This window comes from Etheostoma spectabile, unplaced genomic scaffold, assembly GCF_008692095.1.
Source record: "Etheostoma spectabile isolate EspeVRDwgs_2016 unplaced genomic scaffold, UIUC_Espe_1.0 scaffold280, whole genome shotgun sequence".
NCBI lineage: Eukaryota > Metazoa > Chordata > Actinopteri > Perciformes > Percidae > Etheostoma > Etheostoma spectabile.
Genome location: NW_022605578.1, coordinates 1,611,474 through 1,616,765, shown reverse-complemented (window position 1 = coordinate 1,616,765; position 5,292 = coordinate 1,611,474). Strand labels below are relative to the sequence as shown.

At 39.2% G+C, this 5,292-nt stretch overlaps 1 long non-coding RNA gene across 1 annotated transcript in view; it reads right to left on the bottom strand.

The window, feature by feature from the left end:
• LOC116686005 (uncharacterized) overlaps positions 1–2,903 on the bottom strand; it is a 17,334-nt gene extending 14,431 nt beyond the window's left edge. The window contains exon 1 of the long non-coding RNA XR_004331119.1: positions 2,853–2,903. This is a non-coding gene — a long non-coding RNA (uncharacterized LOC116686005). The remainder of the gene's footprint in view (positions 1–2,852) is intronic.
• Between the last annotated feature and the right edge of the window lie 2,389 nt (positions 2,904–5,292).

Sequence of the window (5,292 nt, the reverse complement as noted above, 5' to 3'; positions counted from 1 at the left end):
TTGTTTTTTTAACAATTCAACAACTCCGCGAAACATTATTCACAGGAAAAAAAAGCCCTGAGTATTATTTCCTGTTGCTGTGTTTGATGGTTGAGGTGACTGCAGAGACTGATACATTTTTGAGATGGAGTCAGGAGTTATGACGCTGCGTTGAAGTGAGCTGTCCCATCTCTGTCCCCGGGGTCAGACCCAGGACCAGAGACGGCACAGACAACATCTGTGTCCAACAGGTGACGGTCAGCGCGGACAGCAGTGTGTCAGCTGCTGACAGATAGAAACATGTCGGGAATTAATGTTTAGGCTTCTACACGTAATATCGTTACATTTTATCAGCTGTGAATAGTAACTCTGCCTGTAGTGGAACGGCTTCCAATGATGACAAAAACACTCGTATTTTACTGGGACCATTTATTGTTCAATACGTTGCAGTTTTACAAACTAGAAAGTGAAAAACTTAAGCTTGATGGACAAGTTTTGCATCTAGCGTCTCACGTTCATCTCAATAACTAGGAAGAGAACACAACAAGAAAGTTCCGTAAAATTAAGAGCACTTCCTGTGACGGTTCGCAGTAAAACTAAATTACTGTTAAACAAATGAAGGTGTGCACCTTTTCACATATCAGCTGTAAATCAAGTACTGTAATTAATTTAGACAGTGAGTTTTAATTACACTATGATTGACCATTTCCTTTAGACTGTTTTAAATTAAACAACATGAATTTCTTAATCAAGGGCTTTACAAACATTTTACAACAATGCCGTACTTCAACACAACTGTAAGTTCTTTAATTGAGTATTTTCATTTCTCCTACTTGCCTATTGTACGTTTTGCTTATCTATTTTATAGCTTTACTTTGCTATTAATATATGTTTTACAAAAATTATGAATATCTATGATGTAGTGGATAAGGGAGACTTTATGATCCGGTGGTTAAATTCAAACGCTCGCTGTCAAACTTCTGCTTATTTTGGGGAGAAGTAACTCAAAAGTAATGCCAAAGTAGTGTAACACATTACAATTCAGAGACAATAATATGTAATAAGACTAATTACTCAAAATGACAGTAACTAGTAATCTATAATACATTACATTTGGAAGTAACTTGCCCAACACTGAAAGTGAAAGTCATCGTTGCTATTTTCTCATACAGCCAACTGTCTGCTAAAGAACACCGAGTAAGAGTCCCACATCTGATTTCACATGAAATGACTAAATGGAGTTTTATATTGTAGTGAAAACAGCTTGAGGTGGAAAGTGCTCACAGCAAATTCCCATCGGTATATCACAATGTTCTGAAACTGAAACCAAGAAAAGGTGGATTGGGGTGTGTGGAGAAAGGAGAGAGACAGAAAGCAGAAGGATGGCGACTCTCTGAGTTTCAAGGTTGGTTTCATTTGCCGGCTGTGTTCACAACCAGATGAACAGCATAGATGGTGCTTTTAACACGCTTGGCTGCATGTTTGCTTGCTTACGTGTGTGTGTGTGTGTGTGTGTGTGTGGTGTGTGTGTGTGCTGTGTGTGTTTCACAATCATGGTACGTTTGAGTCTAGTGTGCAATTCATACACTGTACATTGTGTGTGTGTCTGTAGTTGCGTTTTACAAATTAATTTAATCATTTAGTCTTCTTTGTGTCTCTGCCATTGGTATTTCAATCATTTCTGTGTCTGCATGTGTCACTGTGTGTGTGTGGTGTGTGTGTGTGAGTGAGTCTTTCTTCCTCCAAAGGCCCACTGCTGGAGCATTTTTCTTTGAAATGGAGACAAGCGATTTGTTCTTTTGTAAACTGTACAACTGTGTTTTTTTTTTTTAGCCACGACAGGGAAAATGTCATTTCCTTAAGAAGTCAGCTTTGTAATAAATATGGTGGCTTTTAAGAAAAGACTTTGAGCAAGAGAAACCTACAAACTAAAATGGAATAAACTGAAATGCGTATAAACACTGTGCAGTGTAGCCATTTTGGCTTCAAAATGTCAAAACACTGATCCAAAGAACGGGGAGTAATATGGGATGAGACTGTACATGGAAAGGCTTTGTCCATCTATAAACATGACCATTTGAGTCCTGACCATGCCCTGTGCTCCCAACAGAATCATTCTTCGGTTGTTTTTTCAGCATGTTGTTGGTCCCAACAGCTCTGTGACCTTCTGGGGCCAGCTTCAACTAGAGAAAGCAGAAGCATTTCTTCTTCAGGAAAAATTCAATCATTGAAAGTTCACTAATTAACCTTTACTATTATATATAATTTTCAGGCACCTGTATTAACCTGTTGTTTTAATATTGCAGTATTACAACAGCGCCATGTCTTAAAGCAACCATGGGCTTGGCGGCCATTGGTGGAACTGCAGCCCTTTGGCCCAGAGTGACTTTTCCATAGACTTTGCATGGTGAAAATAACTTCTACATTTCAGCAGATAATCTTTTGGGTGGTATATCAAGTTACCAGCCCAAACACTAATTACATTTGTTTTTATTTAAAAATTCAAATACAATTGCAAAACATGGTTCCAGATAAGATAAGTTGAGATAAGACAAGATAAGATTTTCTTTATTGTCCCCATAGGGAAATTTGTTTTGGACTGTCCATTAGACGGCTTTACAAAGACGACACAAAATACAGGAAATAAGCAGCTCTCAGCACAAGCTCTTATGCAACACAAACATGCTTTCATATGCCTTAGACAGGTACCTATATAGTAAGCACATTAACTACTCCTTTCATTGGCACTTTGTATTTGAACAACACCGTCGGCTGCATTCTCTGCAACAAGTGCAGCACAGCCCTTACACAATAAGATATTGCACAACTAACACATTGCCCAACCTCCAAAGCCTGCGTGTTGCTCAAATGACATAATGCACAACTAAAATAGCCTACGTATTGCACAACTAACATATTGCACATGTGTAATGCACAAATCCAATAGCCTTTGTATTTCACAAATGATGTAATGTACAACCCAAATCATCGATGAATTGCATAACTAATATATTGCACAACCCCCATAGCCTACATTTTGCACAAATTACATAATGCACAACCCAAATAGCCTACGTTTTGCAGATTAATATTGCCTAACCCCATTAGCCTACGTATTGCACGGCAACATGTTGCACAACCCTATTAGCTTTCATATTACACAAATGACCTAATGCACAACCCAAATAGCCCACACATTTCCACATGCAGAAAGCAGTACACAATGATATTCATCAATCCAAAAGCCCATGTAGCCCACCACTAACACTATTATAATTGTTGGGTTTATGGAAATAACATCACAGAGTACAGTCTAGACCTGCTCTTTTATGAAAAGCGCCCTGAGATAACAGTTGTTTTGATTTGGCGCTATATAAATAAAATTGAATTGAATGTTCCATAACCCCCAATAACCCACTCATTGCATGACGACATAATACACAACGCAGGCAGCCTAAATGTTGTTGATAAAATTAATGGACATGGGCACAAATGAGTGTTTGTATTGGTTTAATCTGCATTCAGGGATCCTAAATAGATATGGAAAAGTAACATGCTACTGCCTTTCACTTTTTTCAATCCTAATCGAGTGCATCCAAAGTTAAGTCCCTCAACGCACAGAACATGTAAGATACAGAACATAAACAGAGGAGACAGTGACACAAAAGGGAAAGCGAGAGTGGGGGGTAGAGTAATGTCTACCATGGACTCTATACTGTTTTTTTGTGGAAAAAATGCCTTGGTTACCTTGTTTTCAGCCATTCTAGTGTGGCCGGTTTGTGACAAGTGGCTCAACGCATGTGACAAAAAGGGGAGACCAGACAGGTTTAAATGCCAATTAATTGTTTATTGTAAAGTAAACGAGATAAGTTTTAACAAAAGAATCAAAATGTGTTGATTCAATGGTATTGATAGTTTAGGTGGTGTGTGGGTGAGTAAAAGATGTGTGGATGAATGACAACTGCAACAGAAGAGATGAAACAAACCCAAACCAGGAGGTGTAGAGCCTGGGAGAGGGAGAACAATGAGACATGACTTGTAGAATTGAGGCCAACCCAGGTGTCCACCAATCAACTAACGATCAGCAAAGGGAGTGAGTGTTAAACACAGCAAGGTGGATAGCTACTGACTGCTACGTCCTGGAGGATGTCGGTCTGAGAAACATGAGAATTGCAACAAATGAGGGCAAGTATGAGATTCCCTCAAGACGAACCATCACAAGAGGAATGCACGAGTTGTATGAAAAGGAGATGACTGCAAAAGCGACAACTTTACAACATGCACCCGCTGTTGCTCTTACTGTGGACTACTGGAGAGTGAGATTATCTAAAGGAAATCCAGTATTTAAACATTTTACTTTACAGACTAGTCCCCTGCACAGTAAACAGGACATGTCTTATGTATGTAGATATATATATACTGTATTTCAGGATAACATACCTTGCCAGTGGCAGTAATCTTTAAGTTTGTATTTGCTTTGATTACATTGTTTAAGTTGAGATTTACACTAAATATTTTTATTTAACTGCTACTGTATAAAAAGCTGATGTTAAGTGTTTGCAGAACATGTGTTATAACACTTTTGTATGGCACTTTCATATGGCAGAACACTCAAAATAAAATTGTGCTATTCACTATTTTTGAATTCATTATTGGATTTTGCGTTTAACAATGCAATTAATTGCGAGCACAAAGTGATAGAAAATCAGAGTTGGAACCATATAACACAACTAAATTGGGCCAGGAGCTATACCTTAAACCACCATTTCTGTCAAGCCGATCTCATGACTCCCACCAGCCCAAACACTAATAGGGTCCTTGTTTAAAACATCATGTTTTTAACATTTTTAACTTTCACTAGTAGCCGAATCCAGAGTTATTAAATTAGGCATGATGAATGCGCATAATGAACGCAAGCAGACTCGCAAGACTGCACCCGCCCATGTAGCCCTGCACTGCACATGATCATATGACGGTTCTCCCAAAGTCCTGTAGCTGTAATATGGATATAGCTAATGGCTGTAATTCACCATGTGTCAGGGCTGCCAACTCTCAAGCATTGGCCGTGAGAGACACGCATTTGACTGGTTTCACACGCTCACACGCCACACCCCCCATGTCTCACGCTGAAGTGTCAACCCGGTCGGTCAAATTTCTGAAAGATGAGTTTATCCGTAGATCTACCTATTGAGCCACTTATGATTGACTAGTGCTTTCAGAGACTGTGAGGGGTTCAAGAACGCTCCCTGGAAGTTTCGAATTGTGGCAAACTGAGAAAAAGAATTTCACGAGCCATCCCAGGTGCATTTCCCC